At 36.7% G+C, this 23100-nt stretch overlaps 1 protein-coding gene across 2 annotated transcripts in view; it reads right to left on the bottom strand.

The window, feature by feature from the left end:
* LOC121726749 (synaptotagmin-7) overlaps window positions 1-22904 on the bottom strand; it is a 393458-nt gene extending 370554 nt beyond the window's left edge. For both annotated transcript variants that reach the window (XM_042114226.1, XM_042114224.1), the window contains exon 1: window positions 22811-22904. The gene's annotated coding sequence lies outside the window, so the exon portion shown is untranslated. The remainder of the gene's footprint in view (window positions 1-22810) is intronic.
* Window positions 22905-23100: the final 196 nt, after the last annotated feature.

Genomic DNA, 23100 nt, shown 5'->3' with positions numbered 1-23100 from the left:
CACTGATAAAAGATAAGGCACGATATTTTGAATAGCAATAACCTAGACTGGTAAAGTGAAACTAAAGGTGACTTTCCGATCTTTGCTGCCAGCGACCGCGTCCGATAACAAACACAGATTCAAATAAAATTCCACTTTACGACATTTAATTTTCTACCGACATTGATCTAACGCATGCCGCCGCTGCTCGTAGTAGCCTAGAGCAGCATTCCTCAAAGTGTGAGTCGCGACCCACTGGTGGGTCGCGGGTAGATTTTGGGTGGGCCCTGAAACTATAGGACGATTGTCGTACTTACGTACGGTACGTTTTTTAATTGAAATGGGTGTGGTGAGGAGCTTTAGAAAAGGCCCAAGTCCAGCAGTGAACGGCAGTAGGCTGACGATGATGATAATATGGTCAGCGGCAGTAACATATTGCTTTTTGTCTTCATGACACAAGGTGGGCCGCGAAAATTAAATTTTCTTGTAGATGGGTCGCGGTCCCTACAAGTTTGGGAAACACTGGCCTAGAGCAAAATTAGACCTATAGCATTTGTCATAAAATGGCATTTTATTTGAATGTTTGTCGGTCGCTGTCGCTTGCCGTATTGAACAAAACGGTACCTTTAGAAAGGAATATGAGTCTAATAAACTTCTCTTTTATTTACGACACCCGCCATCCGTCGCTTGTGAGTGATAAAATGGAAATATGATATACGGGGAGGCAGACCGAATCCGTTTAAACTCATGCAGGCTGAACTGACCGGAGGCGTTTTGTACATTCCCGTGTGCACGAGTTCTTTCAAATCGACCTGCGATCAGTCACACCATGTATGGGAGGCCATTTTAATTGATCTCTGCTAGTCTCAGCCCCTGGGCACGAAATACCTGGTTCACAATTAATAAGTGCCGTGTTTGACTTTAGAGGACCAATTTTGAGTGTACCTAATTAATGCCCTATAAAAATGTAACTTTTACAAAAAATATTTCGTTTATGGTATTGGATAGTTTTATTACTTTTTACACTAATTAATTAGCAGATATTCGTGATCCCTTGAGATATAACCTACATACTATAAATAGACTTTACTGTAAATGGGTTCAAAAATAAATATAAGCCCAACCATTAAGTGAAATGTGTTACATGTATAATATGAATTTAACACTTAGTTATGATAATAATAATATGAAAATAATTCCGAAGAATTAAATTTCATTTATAAAAATACTAGAACTCGAATTTTCCAATACAAAGAAAAAACATTATATTTCGTTATCAATTAATGATCAAAATTATCTGTTATCGAAAACCCACACAACGAATATATTGTAATAATTATTGCGATGCTCAATCACGCGATAAAATATTACTATTGGATCAACGGATACCGCTTAAATCGCATTGGCAGCCCAGAAACTTTTTCAATTATCTTTCTTTTGCGTTTGGGGTTAGGGTTGCCAAAAGGCATAATGTTAAATCTTGGCTTTGGTTTATGTATTACATTAAAAATTAAGCGTCAGTTTACATTGCAACGTAACAACGTGATGCGATGTATGTTTAAATGATCGAAACAGGCAGACCAACATCGCGGAGGCATTTCCGGCGGTAAGAAATTTAAAGTTCTTCGCGGCTACATCCGTAAGTGACTAAAACTATGAACAATATTCGTGTTAACCTAATAAATCATTACTTTTATAGCGCGATGAAAATAAAATATTTATTTTGATCGACAACCCTACACAATACGCATTATTTGACCTCAATCACGTAGGTCCAAGAAAAGATGAAATGACGGAGAAGTCTGCAGCCGTTACGCTCGGGGAAAAAACTGTCGGGTCATTTTGTTCGGCGAAAATTTGGTTTACGCTGGCTTTTGGCGAGTGGCAAATTTATTGGCTAGGGTTTCTACGATTGAACAGCCTTCGGGTCCCGGGGGTCACCGTGAGAGAATTGTCGTGTTAGAATTATCTAGTTCGTCCAAAGAAATCTTATTTTCGTAAAGAAACTATTTTATGTACTACAAAAGACGATGCGAGAAATTTCAACGATTTTTGCGTACTTCCTTGCTATATCATGAACTAAATGCCACTCGCAACTCCGTTACGCCAAAATGCATATATCGCGCAGGAACCGTACATTTTTCCAGATTAAAAAGTATCCCCATACCAACAGCAAAATCGCTTCAGCGGTTGGGGCGTGAAGAAGTAACAATTAACATACAGATAGACAGATACACTTTCGCATTTATAATATTAGTATAGATAGAAGTCAGTTTCACATCCATTCCCATCCCACGAATTATCTCAAAACCTCAGTGACAACTGACGTCTGACAGAGGTAAACACAGCCTCCAGAGATCCTACCGTCGACGATACTAGACAATCGTGATCCCTTCTCTTGAGACATCTCCTACAATCCTTTTCTCTTGAGACATCTAGATACTGATTTTCTAAATGCAACAGTGTTTATGTCTAATATATGTATAAAATTTTCGTGTCACGGGGTGTGTGGTTAAACTCCTCTGAAACGGCTCGACCGATTTTCGTAAATCTTAGCGAGCATATCGGCTAGGGTTGAGAATCGAACAACATCTACTTTTTATATTGATAAGTGCATTTGTTAAATAAATAATGGTAAATTATTACACTCGAGACTGACGGCGACCATTGTTTGTGTGACGGGATAGCGATGGACGTTGCCATGGTGAAATACTTATTAAGAGGATACACCAGGGGCGACAGAAATTGAAAATAGGTATTTGAAAATGTATTGCTGTCTCACCAATCTCAACTCGCCCACCGCAGAGCGCGATAGAGACAATACGACAAAAGTTCTAATAAAAGAACAAAAAATCTTCGATTAGTAATTGTCCGCTGATCCCTTCTCCAAAACTTAACCGATTTAAGTACTTACTTTTTTCATTAAGAATTGTTTTTTTTTTTGTACATTTTAGCCAGTTTTGTTTTCTGGGTGTTTGAACATAGAGGAAATTCTGGCCATTTTTTTGGGTTTTTGGACGTTCTTATCTTTTTTTATAATAAAATTATGAAAAAAAAAGAAAACATAGGGACAAGCTGATAGTGTCCCTAGATATTCAGGAAAAAAATCATAACTCTAACGGTAAATATTATCCAGGGAGGAAACAGGGGACAACGTTTGTATGGAAAAACGGCGGTGTGGACTCCTCCTAAGTCACTTCAATAAAATAATATAGGCGAACATCGAAAAACGTTATACGGCAAAACAACGTTTGCCACTGTAGTTTGTGGGCACAGCTAGTAGTAGTAAATTGGATAGAGACACTTACCTCAAAATTGAAAATAAAATTTTTGGTTGCAGACCAAATGGTTGCGACGCGATGTTATCTATATATATAAAACTCAAAGGTGACTGACTGACATGGTGATCTGTCAACGCACAGCCTAAACCACTGGACCGATCGGGCTGAAATTTGGCATGCAGGTAGATATTATGTAATTCCAACCCCAAGGGGTTAAAATAGGGGATGAAAGTTTGTAAATAATAATTCTTCTTAACGCGAGCGAAGCCGCGGGCAAAAGCTCGTAGTATATAAATTAGATAGAGACACTTACCTCAAAATAAAATAGTTTTTGTTGCAGACTAAATGGTTGCGGCGCGATTTTCTTTTATATAAAATTCTCGTGTCACAATGTTCGTTCCCGTTCTCCTCCGAAACGGCTTGACCGATTCTCATGAAATTTTGTGAGCATGTTGAGTAGGTCTGAGAATCGGCCAACATACATTTCTCATACCCCTAAGTAATAAGGGTTGTTCACCCTTAATAATTTATATGGCAAAACAATTTTGCTAAAGAAAGACAATTTTGCTAAAGTACAAAAACAATTTAACTTTTTTCTATTCTGTTTTATAGATTCGAGTAAACAATTTATTTGTTTTGAAAGTGTCACTAGTTTATTCGTTGCAATAAAGCTTTTACCATCTCCATATTTCCCAGAGGTTAGACAATGAGAAGCGTTCATCAAGTTGGAGTTTTAATTATTGATAAGATCTTAAGAATCTTTCAGAATTTACTCAAATTGAAACAAATAATTCCATTTAGAAAATTTTCGATTCGAAAAATATATTTAATTTGTAAAGTTTTAAAGTAGGTATTAGGTCCCCCTTACTACCATGGTCTCGATTTTTGTTCGAATACCACTTCTATTGCAAACTCTATCACTCGTGCGTGAATTATCATCACGTGCTGAAGTGCCAGCCTCCAATCGAAGTGTCAATCGATTTTTTATTTATAAAATAAGGGGGCAAACGAGCAAACGGTCACCTGATGGAAAGCAACTACCGTCGCCGATGGACGTGCGTTGCCGGCCTATTAAGAGAGAATAGGGTTATAGGGTAGGAGAGGGTAGAAAAGGAAATAGGGTAGGGGGTTAGGCCTCTGGTAAACTGACTCACTCGGCGAAACACAGCGCAAGCGCTGTTTCATGCCTGTTTTCTGTGAGCCCGTGGTATTTCTGCGGTCGAGCCGGCCCATTCGTACCAAAGCATGACTCTCCCGCGTCGATGGACAAGAATCAGGCCCAGGGTCCCTACTATCAATATTCCGAGCATATAGACCATTTGTCCCTCGATCTAAGCCCCGTAATAAACTTTTTAAGGGTATCGAACAAAATTGTCATTTTACGGGTATTTTACTGATCATGTACCTATCATAACCGGTGACGCAGACAAGTTACAATTGGAATATAAAATCAGAATAATTTAATAGCATGAAAAACATTAAGTGAAATCAAAATAGGTGCTGAAAACTAAATACATTTCTGGTAGTATAGGTACAAAGTATAATGCAATACTGCAGTCTATAGGTACTTGTAAAATTAACAAGCATCCAACTTGAGTTCTAAAACAAAAATATTACAACAAACATCAATACAACTATAACAGAAACAACAAAAAGTTACAGTGCACACTCAAGTTTCGATTGTTCGTAGAGTGCTACGCCGTGCTACGGAGTGCTACGCCGCGTAGGCCGCTACGACAAACCAATTAAAAAGTGCACGGTGATCTTAAACTTGAATTCCCTGACTACAGTATAATTTTTAGTAGAACATCTTCTTACTAATTAACCGTCTAAATAGCGTGATTTTAATAGCTTTAAGTTGCAGAACTGTGCAGTATCAGATAGGTCGCAAATGCGTTAAACTTTTCATTATGTTGAGCGAGTTTAGTTTCAAGAACACGACTAAATTATTCTACTGCAAATGTATGATATTTACGTACTTTTCTATGTTGCACTAATATTGTGAGTAGATTTCTAAAATTATATTTCATAATAATTAAAATGTTTATTGTAATTGTTGCTATTAACTAAACAAATATTTTGAAACCATAGATATATTTCTACCTACCTCAAAATATTATGCCAAAACTTTTTGCCTAAAATTGCGGAAAATAATAATAAGATGAAATTAAAAGATGTGAGTACGAGAGTATTAGGGGATTATACAAGCTCATCTAAGTGGTAAGTCGTGTTCGTACAATGTTATATTATGTTACATAAAACGGGACACCCGTGTATTAGCACCAAATACTTAGAGATTTAGACAGGAAATTAACAGAAGAGTACAACTAACTTAGCTAAGTAAATTTACGGGCAGGAAAGTGTAAGACGTGTGTGTGTGTTCTAATGCTCCAATGTAGATTAGAAGAATGAGGAATTGAAAGAAAATATTAGAATTAGATTTATATGGACAGGCCTCGAAGTACTAGTCGGCTTATCCATATAAATCTATACATGGAACGCGCCGTCGCACAGTGGAAAATTTGGGTCCGTATCGGATCAAAAATCTGTAACTTTAAGGTTTTTCATCGTATTGTATTGAGATTTGGCACATGTATACAAAGATTTTAAAAATAATCAATTTTTGTAATTTTTTTTTCAATGTATACATATTTATTTTAGGTTAAAAAAAAAAGAAAAGAGAAAAAAGTAATACGGGTAGTATTTATGTTTATTTTTAGGGTTCCGTACCTCAAAAGGAAAAAACGGAACCCTTATAGGATCACTTTGTTGTCCGTCTGTCCGTCCGTCCGTCTGTCAAGACCCTTTTTCTCAGGAACGCGTGGAGGTATGAAGCTGAAATTTATATCAATTACTCAGGTCTACTGTCCCTTGAAGCTGTGAAAAAATCAAACTTCTAAGCCAACGCAATCAAAAGATACAGCCGTTTATGCCGCAAATTTTCGACACTTGCAAGGGAATCAAAACCTACAGGGTGCTTCCCGTGAACTCAGAATCTTGAAATTTGGTACTTAGCAACGTCTTATAGCATAGATAAAGGAAAAATTACGAAAACCATAAATTTTTAGTTACATCACATAATATATTTTTTTTTAATAATTTTAAACTTACTACCCATTTCCTCATAAACGCGTAGAGGTATTAAATTGAAATTCATACCAAATACTCAGGTCTATAATCCCTTTAAGCTGTCGGAACCCTCGGTGCGCGAGTCCGACTCGCACTTGGCCGGTTTTTTTATAAATAAGTACTAATATGAGTAAAATTAAGAAAACTTAAACAAATTTTACTTATCACACAAGCATAATAACATACATAAAATTATAAAATCGTATAGTACCTATCTATACCTCACACCGAACTATTAATCTCAGATTAGACAAATCTTATAATATTATTGGTTTTATAATATAACTAGGTTTTAGTTACTTAATGTTATATCTAATTGTTATTATCCTCGCTATTTCTAACTAAAATTACTTCCGGATCACCTTCAGGTACCACCTTCAAAAGACTTGGTGCCTCTTCATCAAGATCCTTCACATTTCTCACATAAGGTTTTCTTAACCTTAAAATGTATGGATCTGAAGTATATAGAAGCGTTTTAAATACGTCTTCATTTGTACATACATACATAGCTATACATACATTTTCTGGCATGGCGCAGGCGCATATTTCTGTAGTCTTTATTGCACGACTCTTGTGCATCTTCCGACAGTTGCCCAATAGGAAGAACAGAAAAATGTTTGATCACGTTTTCTCCGTGTATAAGTAATTTGTGCACGGAGGATGGCATGTAGTACCAATCATAGTTACTTACATTAATTCGCGCAGTTTCTAAGGCATAAACTTCAAATTTTTCGGGATCGATCATCATTCCAGAAGATAGAGCTTGTAAAATAATATACAAGCGTTTAATCAATGTTTCATCAACACGCCGGTTTTCTGTGAGAACGTGGTATTTCTCCGGTCGAGCCGGCCCATTCGTGCCGAAGCATGGCTCTCCCACGTATATCCCTCGGAGACATGTATGTACTTACTTGTATTATCGAAGCAGCTTACATCTCAAAGTAATGTCAATTGTGTGCCTTACCCTCTGGAGTTAAGGCGGAATTTGTTATGTTTAATTTCGGTGACATTGGTGACCCTGACGTGGTAATGATAATGATGATGATGAATTTAATTTGCATAGTAGCATATGCTTTCAGTTCTTAAAACAGCGCCTAAACCAGCGAACTTGTATTTATAAGGAATCCGGAGTGCTCTTAGTATTTTCGGAACCATAGTATACGGCGGAAAATCGGTGCAAAATCTTGCGTTTTAGTAGCATATGCTTAGGATGCTTCTTATAAAACCAAAATCACTATATGTTTCCATATAAATTTAGAGGAGTTCCCTCGATTAATCATGGATCCCATCATCAGGTCACCACTTTTGTGAACATGGTACCAAATTAGGTTTCACTCCAATTTGGTACAATGTTTTTTTTTTATTACATTCCTTTACATTATCTCTGAGTAGTTTTTTAGCAGCTGCAAGTGAGGAGTTTAAATTTTTTGTAGTTGAGACCGGAATGTCAGCAAAAAATTTTTCAAAGACCGTCGCAACCTCATGATCATTGGTAATCTTTTTATTTTCAAAATAAAGTTCAAAATCGGAGCTACGACGGGTGACATTTCCAGTCTCTCCAGCTATTACTTTTCAAGTAGTTTTAATTTTATTTTTCGAATTTTTAATTATAAAATTAAAAATTCGAAAAATAAAATTAAAACTGCTACTATTCACATTAGGAATAATCCTAATGTGAATAGCCTTAGCGGCTTTACAAACTTTTTTAAAAATCTTTGAATAGTTTTTTACATTATGTTTTGAATTTATCATATAATTCATATAATCTTTGCCTGCTTATTTTAATTCCTGTAGTTGCCCATACTGTAAAATTATTATTATTATTATGGCTGTTTCTAACCGTTCTAGGAGTGAATACAGTATTAAATTGGGTTCTTATCATCTTAAACAATTTGTTAAATGTTTCATCTGAACTATTTGACTCACCCAATAATAATTGAAAATGTGAACTTAAGTTGAAAGTTAAGTTATTTCTAAACTTCTCAATACGTTTTGTATTCACAGGAACAAACACACGCTTTTCGTCTAGGTAACTATCGCAATGTATATTAAATGAGGCACGAACAATCATTGAAGTTTGAAGTTTGACTTCAAAAAATGTCTTTGCCTTTATTAGAAACTACTATAGACCTCTAAGTCAGAGATATACAGGGTGTAACAAAAGAAAGTGATAATACTTTAAAGTGTGTATGTGACCCTTACATAAAGTTCACTGTTAAGGAGCGCTGAAAGAGCAATCTTTTGTGACTTATAAGGGCAGGCGCCCCAGTCCAGCGTGATGAATTTGCCCATACAAAAGTTAAAAAGAAAGTAACTCCTTTCACATTCAACTATAAGGGGATTCATACACACCACTTTGTTTTGTAACACCTTGTATAATTCCCGCACGATCGATGTCTCTTTTTGTAGTGAAAGGTCAATAATGTTATACGGGTATGTATCTGTCCATTTCCCTAAGTCAATGAACCTGATGACATAATTATTGTGACGTCATATTCACATATTTACTGTTTTTTTATGAAATAAGGGGGCAAACGAGCAAACGGGTCACCTGATGGAAAGCAACTTCCGTCGCCCATGGACACTCGCAGCATCAGAAGCGCTGCAGGTGCGTTGCCGGCCTTTTAAGAGGGAATAGGGTAATAGGGGAGGGTAGGGTTGGGAAGGGAAGGGAATAGGGGAGGGAAGGGAATGGGGAAGGGAATAGGGGAGGGTAGGGAAGGGAATAGGGTAGGGGATTGGGCCTCCGGTAAACTCAGTCACTCGGCGAAATGTTTTTCGCCGAGTGAGTGAGCGCAAGCGCTGTTTCACGCCGATTTTCTGGGAGAACGTGGTATTTCTCCGGTCGAGCCGGCCCATTCGTGCCGAAGCATGGCTCTCCCACGTCTAAATAATCCACGTCAGTACTTTCACTTTCACTTGAAAAACAAAGACATTGTGTAGCTTATTTATTGTTTAACGTTTTTATTATGAGTGGTAAATTAATTGTGTAATATATTGATTTTTGTTAGAGTACGGTGAAGTTAAGGCAAATAATTTTGGCTGGTACGTGATCAAATATAACCAAACCGGGATCTTCTCACGAACACAAATGTCACAAAAATCTTTTGTATTCAATTTGGCAGTTAGATAGATGTCTGCCGGGACTCCAATATTCTTTCCCTTTGTGCTGAAACCCGGTGACCGCCATCATAGATTTAGATTTATATCACATGTCACTGTATGTTGTATAACTGTACTACAGTTATCACACAGTTATATTACGAGTAAGCTTGTATGTACTTTCACAGAAATTTATTCATATGCAGATGGCGGACCTGCGTTATTTGGTCAAGTTATAATACTTTCATGTTAGAAGTTAGCTAGATTTAAGATTACGCAACCAATTAACGTAGGTCCATCATCCATCTACCTATCGGTCATTAATTTTTATAATAGTGCATAAAATATATGGATGTTTATAACCCAAGAGTCAGCGACAGCCAGACTTTCGTCATAATATTATAAAAGCTGAAAGTTTGATTGTATAATGTATATGACCCTTACAGAGGTAAGAATGACCAGCAACTATAGAGTTTCGGTCGCGATTACTTTTGGAGGAACCCAATTCTGAAGGTCTACTTAACCTTCGATAAAGTACAAACTCATCTTCTACTGCCTGATACTTTTTTTTCAATCTTTATTGAGAAAAAAGGGAATTTCCCATAGGTACATTGCCTGATATTTATGACAGTTCCTTTTCACTGCCAGACCACCTCAAAGTCAATTACAAAGATTTGTTCTTATACGAATAAATTCTAAATACAGGCTTCAGAAGTAAGTCAGCGGGATGGAAGTAAAGGGGTTCGTTTCCATCTGATTACCTCCATCTACTAAATACAATTTGCATATGAATACGACCCTGCTCGTCCCAACTTTTAATATATTTAATATAACCATATTTTGTAGTTTGTCCGGCGTAATGCAAGGTACTAATGGGTCTCGTCCAGCGAAGAAAGGTCGGTTCATTCAGAGTTATTTTGCCTGTGACAGAACCTTTATGAAAACGACATACGGCATACTGTAGTAGATGAGATGGAATAACTGGATACAGTTTTTCACTTTTCTTTCTGTTGATTTAATAAAACTTTTGTAATACTTTGTCACTATTTTGTTTTTCCATTTCATAGTACATGAAGGATTATTTATTTTATTATTCACCTTCTATTTCCATTTCATAGTTGCCTACTTTTCAGAAGGTATTTAAAGTAATATGACGTGAAAGTTACTTTGAATGTTTAAATAAACAAGTAGTGAAGCAACGCTCGATCGATCGATCGTCGATTGGATCGTAAACTCTTATAAAACTGAGCTTTGAATTCTTCATTACTAAGGGGCCTATCAGACAGAGAGCAGTCACGCGTTCAAGCGTTCTGCGTTCGAGCAGTCAGTCACACAGGAGGAATTATGACACAGTCAGAACGCCCCCTGTGTGAGTATCTTTATATTACGTAACACAACACAAAGAACGCAAAACTAACTGCTTGAACGCTTGACCGCGCGACTGTCTGATAGGTCCCTAAATTGGCAAGGTCCTGTGTAAGTTGAGCTATGATTTGTATAGATCTACCGGAATCTGATGGCAAAAAGTGAGAAAATAAATTGATACCCCAGCGATACCGGGGTAATTGGAATAAAACATTTTGATCCTTTTTTTTCTTTAGCGGCTGTGTGTGAAACATGCAAATATAAAAATTTATCCAGTGATCAAGGATATTTTTTGAAAATCTGCTGTCAAAATTTACCATCAGATTCTGGTAAACATATAACCATGATTACCAGTTATGTAATCAACTTTGCAGTCATGGTGATAAAAAATAAAATTTACATAAATGTGTGATGATTACGAAGCTGTCTAGATATTGCATTAATATTCGACGTCGTCGTAGAAATACGCTATAATATTATATACCCCGATATTTTTTTGCAGTTGCTAGTTTTGGTACATCACAGGCTAATTATAAATCCATTGCAAACTACATTTCACAAATACACTCAACAAATAAAATAAAATCTCTTAGTAATCAAAATATTATTCAGTTTGAACTTATATGCCGTGTCTTTATGTGTTAAGTGGCTTTCCAACGTCTCAGACATAGACAGCAAAATGAATTAGCGGAAGTGTAAATGTTTTTATTAATGAGACATATATTATATATTTATTATATTATTATTTTGTGCTTTCGATGGCTTTGACATAACATCAGGTTTCAGTTAGGGTTCAGTTAAGGCCGCTTCAGAATGTATTGTAGGGTCAGTTTATTGAGGTTTCGTGACCGACACTGACTTCCAAACTTTTTTTAATTGAAAATAATCGTCTAAGGACGTCCACAGATTTGTATTACAATAAAGCTTGTTAAAGTGGTAACAGCACTTTACGTACGTTATCAAAAAACAAATAAAGAGACACACAACATGATATATAGACCTACTATAACAGATCTGGATTAAATTTATAGAAGGCCTAAAACTGGAATTACATGTGATCATAGGAAAATAATAGCGCGCAGTCAAACATAACATGATAAGTTTCGTCAACAAAATCAAACAACGCGATTTTTGTTAGTGTTGCAACTTTTTTGTTGTAAAATAGATGCGTTGATAGGTGATACTTCCGCTAAGCCCAATCGTAAGTACTTTGACAAATTACAGCATGCATGTTATTAATGAGCGAAATAACCCAATTTTATGTACTTCCTTGATTATGTCGTACGCATAGTAGCCCCTACGGCCTAGTTCAGTAAATATACGCTATCATGTGAGTGCACTTAGTTAATGAAATATCAGCGATATCTGTTATCGGCGCTCGATATTATGGTCGATTGCGTCACTACATTATTGTATTTTTGTTGTTGCAGTAAAGCTCGGTGGCTATCAACTATGGTTGTATTATCACAATACACCGACCGGTCAGCAAGCAGAGCATATCTCTGGTCTGTACTCAGCATTGCCTTCGCACGGCATAAATCCGACTCACTGGTACTGCACTGCAACTCTGCAGACAGGCTGCTGACAGGCGACGAAAGCGACAAGACTTCTGGATATTACCCCGACTAGTCCATATCACTTCCTCTTGTCTTAAGGGGAACGTCACTTGCATTGCGCTATCAAAGTATTCTAGCACATCAACAATCAAACATACAACATCGGAGTCTCGTATAAAACATCTGTAATATAAAAAATATTAATTTATGAAAAATACTCTCTAATATTTTCCATCAAATAATAGCGCCTTGGAGTGCGATTCTATCACTACACAGCCGCAGGGAGTATCTAGATACTCCCTGCGGCTCCATCAAGAACCTTCTCTAGTGCGAGGTGACAAAATTCGACGCTGGGGAGAACCTTTGCTGAGCTTCACGTCTCAGCTTTAGTTTCGGTTAAATTGACTTTAGCGAAGTGTGTCAAACAGAAAATCCATAATGTACATACTAAATCTATATATATACTAGATGTCCCGCGCGGCTTCGCCCGCGTAAATTAGAAATTTTACAGAATCCGTAGGTACATTTTCCCATAAAAAATATTTCCCCCGTTTTTCCCACATTTTCCTGAGTTTCTTCTGTCGTATTAGTCTTAGAGTAATAATATAATATAACCTTCTCGATAAATGATGAGTCTTACTCGATAAATGATCTATCTAACACTGAGATAAGTTTTTAAATCGGACCGAATCGAATGTAGTTTCTGAGATTGACGCGTTCAAGCAAACATACTCTTCAGGTTTATAATATTAGGTAGATATAGATTTTTTTAAATTATCGCTTGACAAACTCGAGTCTCGATCTAAAAGACTATGAAATGGTATAATATGGTAGTGATGATGATGATGATGATGATGAAGAATGTAATTTGCATAGTAGCATATGCTTTCTGTTCTTAAAACAACGCCGAAACTCCCAAACTTGTATCTATAAAGAATCAGGAATTCTCTCAGCACCTTCCGAACCACGGTATACCAGGTATATCTCGGTGCAAAATCTTACTTGTTGGTAGCATATGCTTAGAATACTTCTCATGAAACCGAAGTCACCATATGTTTCCCTATAAGTTTTGAGGAGTTCCCTCGATTACTTATGGATCCTTCATCAGATCACCACTTTTCTGAATATAATACCAAATTGGGATGATACCCTATATACCAAAAGAAAAATTTTGAAAATCGGTTAACAAACGGCGGAGTAATCGTTGAATATAAGAAAACGAACATAACACCTCCCCCATTTTGAAAGTCGGTTAAAATTGTAGCCTATGTGTTATTTATTTAATATTTTAATCAGCACATGAATTGAATAACAAAATTTTTTTCAAATTAATCGTAGCACCATCTGTCAGGACAAACTAAAATTGAAATAGAATAATATTGAATGCGATGATAGCGCCGTCCGCCGGATCTAATGTAAAATATTCCAAAATCAACAACTCCTTATAAATAAGAAATTAATTGAAAAAACATTTTCCAGTAGACCAAACTGTAAATCTAAACCATTCTCGAATCTCCACGAACACACACAAAAAATTTCATCAAAATTGGTGCAGTCGTTTAGGAGGAGTTCAGTCACATACACACGCACACAAGAAATATATATATTAAGATAAAACTCAAAGGTGACTGACTGATTGACATAGTGATCTATCAACGCACAGCCCAAACCACTGGACGGATCGGGCTGAAATTTGGCATGCAGGTAGATGTTATGACGTAGGCATCCGCTAAGAAAGGATTTTGATAAATTCCAACCCCAAGGGGTTCAAATAGGGGATGAAAGTTTGTGTATAATAATACTTCTTAACGCGAGCGAAGCCGCGGGCAAAAGCTCGTATATTATATATGCGAAAGATTTTCTTTCTGCATGTCTCTCTGTTTCATTTAAGCTTTAGCAGCTGAATCGATTTCGATGAATATTCGTGGGGAAAGGACATAGGACAAAAAATGTACGGTTCCTGTGCAATAAAGCATATCTGTGGCTTATTAGTAACGTTATAATGTGAAAGTGTGACTGTTTGTTACTTATTCTCGCTTGAAACGCTACCTTTGTGATGGAGTTAATTTTATTCTAAAAAGGAATAACTTGTTTAACATAGAATAACTTTTATCCGGAGAAATTGTACCGTAAAGAACTTAAAAAAACATCTAGCACCTTATCTATACTATAATATTATAATTCTGCAGAGTTTGTTTGTTTGTTTGAACGCACTAATCTCAGAAACTACTGGTCCGATTTTAAAAATTCTTTCAAAGTTAGATAGCCCATTAATTGAGGAAGGTTATGGGCTATATTTTATTAAGCTAAGACTAATACTAGCGAATACTTTGAGGAAAATGTGGAAAAAACGGGGGAAATTATATGAAAGGACTTATTTGAACGCGCTAATCTCAGGAACTACTGGTCCAATTTGAAAAATTCTTTCAAAGTTAGATAGCCCATTAATTGAGGAAGGTTATGGGCTATATTTTATTAAGCTAAGACTAATACTAGCGAATACTTTGAGGAAAATGTGGAAAAAAACGGGGGAAATTATATGAAAGGGCTTATTTGAACGCGCTAATCTCAGAAACTACTAGTCCGATTTGAAAAACTGTTTCAGTTTTAGATAGCCTATTTATCTAAAAAGGCTTTAGGCTGTATTTTATCTCGCTAAGACTAATAAGAGCTAAGAAATAGAGGAAAATGTGGAAAAAACGTGGTAAATTATATGAAAGGGCTTATTTGAACGCGCTAATCTCAGGAACTACTGGTCCGATTTGAAAAATTATTTCAGTGTTAGATAGCTCATTTATCAAGGAAGGCTATAGGCTATATTTTATCACGCTAAGACTAATAAGAGCAAAGAAATAGAGGGAAAATGTGGAAAAAACGGAGTGAAATTATTTGAAATTGCTTATTATCTTAATAACTACTGGAGCAATTTTTATGTTATTTGGCAAACATGAAGAATAGACCACGTGAAGGGACAAAGGCTATTTTTTGCGGAAAAATGTACGGTTGCGTGAAATTCCTAAACTACGCAAGTAACGCCGCGCGGAACATCTATATATAATAAAATCGTAGGAAAGTAAATTCTGTACATTGAATATTTTTGTACAATAAATAATACTTCCGATGTGATCTACTATGCTAACGCGGACGAAGTCGCAGGCAACAGCTAGTTACTTATATTATTTGATGAACAATTATTGCGGATTGAATGAACACAATTCATTTTCACTTACCACCGCCGTGGTAGCGCGATACTGTGGGAATTTTCATAATAGTTTCAATAGTTTCAAAATAGTTTATACCTTTGGAAAAATATATTTACTATCACATTTTACAGCACTATTCGCTTGTAACACAGAATAAATTATCTAGCTAGTATAATGCGAATCGTTTCCTTAAACTCACCGCTAACCCAAAAACATTTGCATTACAACCTTTGACTTTTTATATTCGACTATCGCGTCAAAAGACTGCGCCAATTTAGTCCTCACTTGATATCTGCCTAATCGTTCCGAAGGCTGGAATCTGTGCTCCAAATATTATGTCCTCTATTCCCAGTAGAGTGGCCATAACATCTGTTGTAAATAAGGACAAAATGCCCGGAAAATTATCTCCGGCCGAACCCTAGGGAAATCATGTGGGAGACTCGCAATAAAGCTTCCCGAATATTGGACGCTATGAATTTCAAAATATCACATTCGAGCACTTGATAGGACATTTGACGAGGTAATTAACCGACTTTAAAAAAGGGTGTAAATTTTTCCTTATGATATAATGTTGAATACGGGTTTTGCGATAGGCTACGTTCTTATCTTATATCTTTAAACGAGCAATTCTTGTATATATATATATTGGAATCTCGGAATCGGCTCGAATTTAGTATATAGGCGGTTTCGGGGGCGATAAATCGATCTAGCTAGGAATCACTTTCAGAAAATGTCTTTTTATTCGTGTTTTATCGATAATCGATAAACTGAAAAATATGACTCTTCCTGACATCTATTGGCGAATAATAATACTATTTTGTTGGCAACTAATTGTTTTAACGACCAGTAGATGGCGTTTTTAAGTAACACGAAGTCAATGAGTGTTTGCTATACCGAGCGAAGCTCCCGAGCGAAGCGACCGAGTCGGTCATCCAGGTACTTACTATTTTATCAAGACGTAACACTCTGTTATCATTGAACTTAATTTAATCAGACATATTAACTTTAACTTACTATTCTATTATTATTCAAATTTCATGTAATTGAAATTCAAACTTTTTACTTCAAGATAATTTGCTAGATTCTACCCAAATTACTATTCAAAGCATTTGCAATAATTTGAAGAGCTAGCGTAGACCGACGTTGTACTCCAATTTAGCTAATGCACACTTAGCGCTCGATAATTTTCGTGAAGCGCCGCTCGAGCGACTTCAGCGAGCGGTTTAGACACTATAGATCTAGTGATGTACAGTGCTCCCAAAGTGATAAATGCGCACAGAAATTTTCGTAATTTTTTGGCAACGGTCGTATTTCCCGAGCGTCGGAAGACGTCGCTGCAAGCGCTGTTTTAAACTTAACTTTAAGAAAAACAGCGCTTTGCGGCGACGTAGAGGCGCCTGACGTTGCTTGGACGTTACTATGGTAACGCCGCGATGGCTTCCCGATGAGTTATAGCACTTATTGACGGACCGGCTATATGATATTTACTTCTATTTCCTTTGAACAAGGTGCAAAATGCAAGTTTCATAGATTTGGGTGTTTCCGTGATTACGACAATTAGCGAAGATTTCCATGCGCATTATTAATTTGGGAGTATTGTACTTCACGATAAAGATAGAAGTATAGCAAAAAAATATAATTTAAATAACCGTTTAAACTAAAATGGTTATAACTCCAAACTTCAAAAAGGTCGCATTTTTTGCAAAAGTACATGTTAAAGTGTATAATAAATAATAATATTATGTACTTATGAGTTCTGAGATATAAATCTTATTCTAAACCTATTGAGGAGAAACTTAAAAAGTACTAACTTAAGCATAAGGTTAAGTATCTGGGTGGTTAAATAACTAATTATTTTATTTGGTACAGTAAAATTGACATGTAGGTACTCAAATTTAAGGAAAGCCTGATATCAATAAGAAATGTAAGACCTAGTCTACAGTTAGGGTTTTTTATTGCATAAAATAGTTATTTATAATATCATGATTAGATAATGCAATTGAAAAGAATATCAAAAAGCTCGTGATCCCACGAATCCCAATCGTCCAATCCCGCAAACTAAACCCGCGGGATTTAAAATGCGGGATTGGATTACCTCACTACGCTGCATCGGAGTGGAAGTATCTGTAATTAGTGGTCGCTTCTGTAAGCGCTAACGAGACCAGCTTGTGACACTGTCAGGGGTGCTGATAAAGGAAACAGTTTGAGATTAGTCCCAAATGATATCAACTTCTGTTAACCGTCACCACAACTTCTTATCACTACAACGACACTACAACTAAAGTCGCTACAACTTTACAGACGAGTTCAGACCAATAAAATATGTAGTAGTGTACCTACTTTTATAGAAACTATAAAAGTAACTAACTAACTAACACTAGTAACTACCCTTACGATATTTTAGTCCAAAATCAATACAGTATGGTTTCAAGGCAGACTAGGCATAATAAAGTAAAAAAATTTAATTCTTATAAAATGTCAAACCATTCAAAATCCTCTAACGCGTTGCGATTAGTCAAAACTAAAAAACGTGTGTGGTTTGTTTTACGCATGTTTTACGTAATAGAAGAGTATTTTTTTTTTTTGTTTGATAGGATAGATTATAAATATGATGACAAGTGCTAATCCAGCGACGAAATCCAGTGACACTGGCTCACAGTGCTGCCAGCATATCAGGTAGTAGTGCCAAAGCCTAGAACTTGTGATTATATTTCTTCGAATGAAGCGATTCATATAATAATGATCGAACTTCACTTGGTAAGTTCGTTTGATCATTTATAGTCGTGAATTCTGATTACTGTATGAAACCTAAAAGCGAGAGAATGTTTAGAATGTTCAACGGAGATGATGACAAACAAACATTGCCTCCTAATATATTATTAAGTACTTATAGTATTTAGTATAGAAGCATACATTTTCATGTTCCATTACATGGTTACTTTACATTACTCACCTAGCTACAAGTACTACATTACTGCGACGTACGTCAAATCCATACAAATTTAGGTCGCGTCGCGTCGCGCCTCGCCTTGTCACGTTGCGGTCTGAATTGACCCTAAGGGTCAATTCAGACCGCGACGAGGCGAGGCGAGGCGCGGCGCGGCATTTTGTATGGATTTGACAGATTTCAATTGCGTGAGACGTCTCGCGAATCTGTTAAATCCATATAAATTTAGAAATGCATCTATGCGTCGCGTTGCGGTCTGAATCAACCCTTACGAGACCAATGGGAATTAGACACTTACCATCAGACGTACTAACCTACCTCTCTACTCTTAAACCCCTCTTGCCCTTTACCTCTGTCCCCTCCCACTCTTACCCTTTATCTTAACTCTCTTATACCTCTACCTTCTCACTTTTAAACCTTTCTTTAAAAAAATAAGGAGATAGAGGTAAAACTATCTCATACCTCTGCCGTGAAAAACTGTGGAGCCGGCCAATAACTCTTCGTAATTGAGGAAACGTATGTTTACCTCGCATCGATCGATGCAGGCGTCACTGCCCGGCCCGTGACAAACACCGGGTAATGACACCATCACCATGGTGAATACAGCTATCAGGCTGTATCACCATACACACAAATCTATATATATAAAACTTAAAGGTGACTGACTGACATGGTGATCTATCAACGCACAGCCCAAACCACTGGACCGATCGGGCTGTGATTTGGCATGCAGGTAGATATTATGACGTAGGCATCCGCTAAGAAAGGATTTTGATCAATTCCACCTCCAAGGGGTTAAAATGGGGGATGAAATTTTGTATATAATAATACTTCTTAACGCGAGCGAAGCCACGGGAAAAAGCTCGTATAATATAAACAATAGCTCTATGATCGTCTTTAGTAGTTCAGCAGGTTTTAATTATTATAATCTTGCGACAGCAACGCGATATCCTGCAATACTATGCGTTTGATAACAGATAGTATTGCAGGATATCTGCTATCTGTCCGAAATCACACATATAATTGTTTTTACAGACACTAGATATTCTGGAATATCTGCTCTCAAAGGCCGTATCATGTATAAAATATTATGTAACATGTTTACGACAAATTTCAGTCAGTAAAAGTTATGTCAATATCCCTTACAGATACCTTCAGAGTTCAGCTTATCAACTCTTAAGTGTTGTTTTTAATATCAACTTGGTAGTAAAAAGTTAGGCGGCCAGAATATTTTGATCTATTTAGAAATATTCAATTGCGCGATCAACAAGCAACTGAAGCATAAACTTCTGCGCTATTAACATATTTTCTCATAAATAAAACATGAATTCTCAAACATTTGCACTTCTAATAATAACTCCGATCAACGGAACCTTCAGTTTCGAGAGCAGCTGCCGTTCGACCAAAAGGAATTGTAAAATAAAGTACCAAAGAAAAATAAAGTTTCTGCTCCCACCGGAGACGAAAACTATCGATGTGTGAAAATTATTTTCCACGTTCCCAAGGATTTTCGATCGCTCGTTGGAGGCTTGAAGTTTTAAGAAGTAAGTGTTGAAGTCGTTTTTATATTCAAATTACCGGCAAAAGACGCTTACTCATGTTTTATTCATAGTTACGATTAATGAAACTACTCTGATTTTTCAGTACCACTTTAGAAACTTAAATTTGCATCAAAATTTTAAAGAATGTTTCTGGGGGCTAAACCAATAAACTAGCTTACCTGTTCCTATTATCAGATAAGAAGGTATTATAATAATAATTATAAGGAGTAATAACAAAGTTGTCAATAAGCGCCTCAATTTTCAGAAAGATTGTGCCTATCTGTAATTAAAGGTCCTGTTAAAGGTAAAAGCATAGGCGTACCCAGGTAGGGGCAGGTGGGGGGCAGCTGTACATTTTTATTTTGTCACCATACAACACATGTAAATCAAAACAATAATCAAAACAATAGTCAAAATTGGCCCAAGCTCAGGTATAGACGGCAGCAAGCTAGCTCGCTGCACTGGTATTCTGCAAGGGCCAAAACTCTACTGTATATTATTTAGTAGTACAATATATTAGTATAGTAGGTATCTACTATTATGACAGAGCGGAGACATCTCCTTTTATATTAGATATTGTGTTAGGCCCTGCTCAAGGAATTTCATAACACGTTTATTTATAATGCCGTAACAAAAGGCAGCCTTATCGCTCCGCCTCTATACAAGCTGAACATCTACTAAATCCTCCAACAAAACAAGCCTCGCTCCACGAAACACTAAGTCGAGTGCCAACAACAACGTTTTCTTACGTTTAATATTCGTCTAGTAAGTTCGCTAAGTTTGAGGCTTTCAAAGTGATTACAGGAATTGCTTTTTTACCTAAGGTAAAAAAAAACCTTTTTTACCTAAGGTAAAGTGTTAATCGCAATACTGTAAAACGCACATTTAGATGTCATTCTTGCTCACATGACACATCCCGCGGCAACAGTCGGACTTATAGAAGTTCGATTTTTAAATCAAAACCTGTCGGTCTGTGAATGCCCTAAAACGAATAAAGTCACTTTATCACTAATTGCTTTTTTAATTTTTCGGGTCCGTAATGTTTAATTTGTCAACGCTGGATCTTATCCTTGTTTTATTAATGATCCTGACTCATCAAAACTTTTTAATCTCGAGATGTTCGGAGCCCTGCTCCAACATCCTTGTCTAACAATGATGGCTACTTTTTGCCGATGAAATATCAATAGGTGAACAACTCGTGCTCGAACAAACGCATTTTGTGAAAATATTGAGGAAGCCAAGGATGAATCCGTAAGAAAAACATAATTATATTAAGTTATACCAAACATCTTTGCTAAGCTTATTTATAGATAAAATAATATTTTATATTTTTTTAAGAGCCTCTGCTGTCCCACTGCTGGGCGAAGGTCTCCCCAAAAGTGTTCAAGTTCTCTCGATCCAACGCAGCCGTAGGTATAAAACCATGAAATTGAGACATCGTTTTATGCAATTCTACCAGAAAGTACTGATAAAGTAAAACAAAAGTTTTTTTATCTATCATTCACAGAACAGGTAGTAGGCACATGCCACAAAGGCACATTAAGTAGAAGTTGGAAGTTCCAAAACGTGTTGTTAGCTCCGAATTAAAGAAACGAAATTTTATTTCCAACAAAGAATCATCCACTCAAACCTGTGCGGCTCAGGCGCAGTCCGAAGGGGGGGGGGGGGGGCCAATCTAGGTAATTTAAAAATCTCAAAATCTTACCAAATAATAAGCAGCCTCTACACGTTGGCCGTGTTTGCCGAACAGAAGAGGACGGCGCTATACTAAAAAAAGAGATTGAATTATTTGCGTCTTTCTTTCTGGTCCTATCTATCTATCTATAGCTCGCTATCCCCTTCTGTTCGGCAAAAACGGCCAACGTGTAGAGGCTGCTTAAAAGGAAATTTTTGCCAATAAATTTTTAATATAGTGAGGGACCCCCTCCAAAATTTCAGGCTGCGACCGCGCCTGGTGCGGCTATCCCTTTAATAATAATAGGCGGCAATTATCGCGAAAGCATTCATTTCGATGATTTCCGTCCGATGATTGTTGACTTTTGAGCTTTATAATATTAGCAAAATGGTCATTTATATTACGCGACACCAGCAACAGCTTATAATCCTTTTTTTATGTTCGATAAAATATAGTATTCTATATTATGTAGTAAATAGGAACATAAAAAATAATAATAAGTATGCGAGACGTTCTTCATAAAGGACACGCGACGATTTTCATAAACTTTACTACGCTGCATAGTTAACTGTTTAGTGTTTACCTCGATCGTGGGAATCGCAGACACAATAGATTTTCAATTGTTATGCGGCACCCGGGTGCCGCTTGGGAGTTGATGGGTTAACTGAAATTAATATCTGATAATATCTCTTTAAAAATTGCTTTCGGCTCACCTTTCCAAAAACTCTTCTTCCCCTTTTCACAGAATACTTAGCGACGGCGCGGCGTCAAACTTTTTTGCGCACTATCGACATTTTTTGCTTAACTTTCTTACTGAAAAATTTGCGGAAATTAAAAAAAAATGGTTTACAAAACTCATAGATTGTTGTCATATTATAATATCTGAACTAAGTTGGGTCAAACACGTCGCAAAACGGGTTCAAAGTTACTGAGTAACTACTTAAGTACTTATGTTTATAAAGTTACGAAACTTATAAAAACAAACTTCAAACTTTGCTAAACCTATTCTATAACTACTAAAATACGACTTACCTTAGTTTTTCAGCATGAAACAAATACCATCCATTATTGATAGCACAAACACACACACTATAGCACGCAACACTGACACTGCCGCGACCGCGCCGTCACGTATCTCGCGCCAAACTGAACGCCGCGCCGCTCGCAGGATAATGAATTTTTGATTCCAAATTTGAAAATGCGTCGTTTTTTAAGGGTTCCATACCCAAAGGGTAAAAACGGGACTCTATTACTAACACTTCGATGTCTGTCCGTTTGTCCGTCCGTCCGTCTGTCTCCAGGATGTAACTCAAGAACCGCTA

The sequence above is a fragment of the Aricia agestis genome, chromosome 5, assembly GCF_905147365.1.
Source record: "Aricia agestis chromosome 5, ilAriAges1.1, whole genome shotgun sequence".
NCBI classification, from domain to species: Eukaryota; Metazoa; Arthropoda; class Insecta; order Lepidoptera; family Lycaenidae; genus Aricia; species Aricia agestis.
This window is presented reverse-complemented; position numbering and strand designations above follow the sequence as displayed.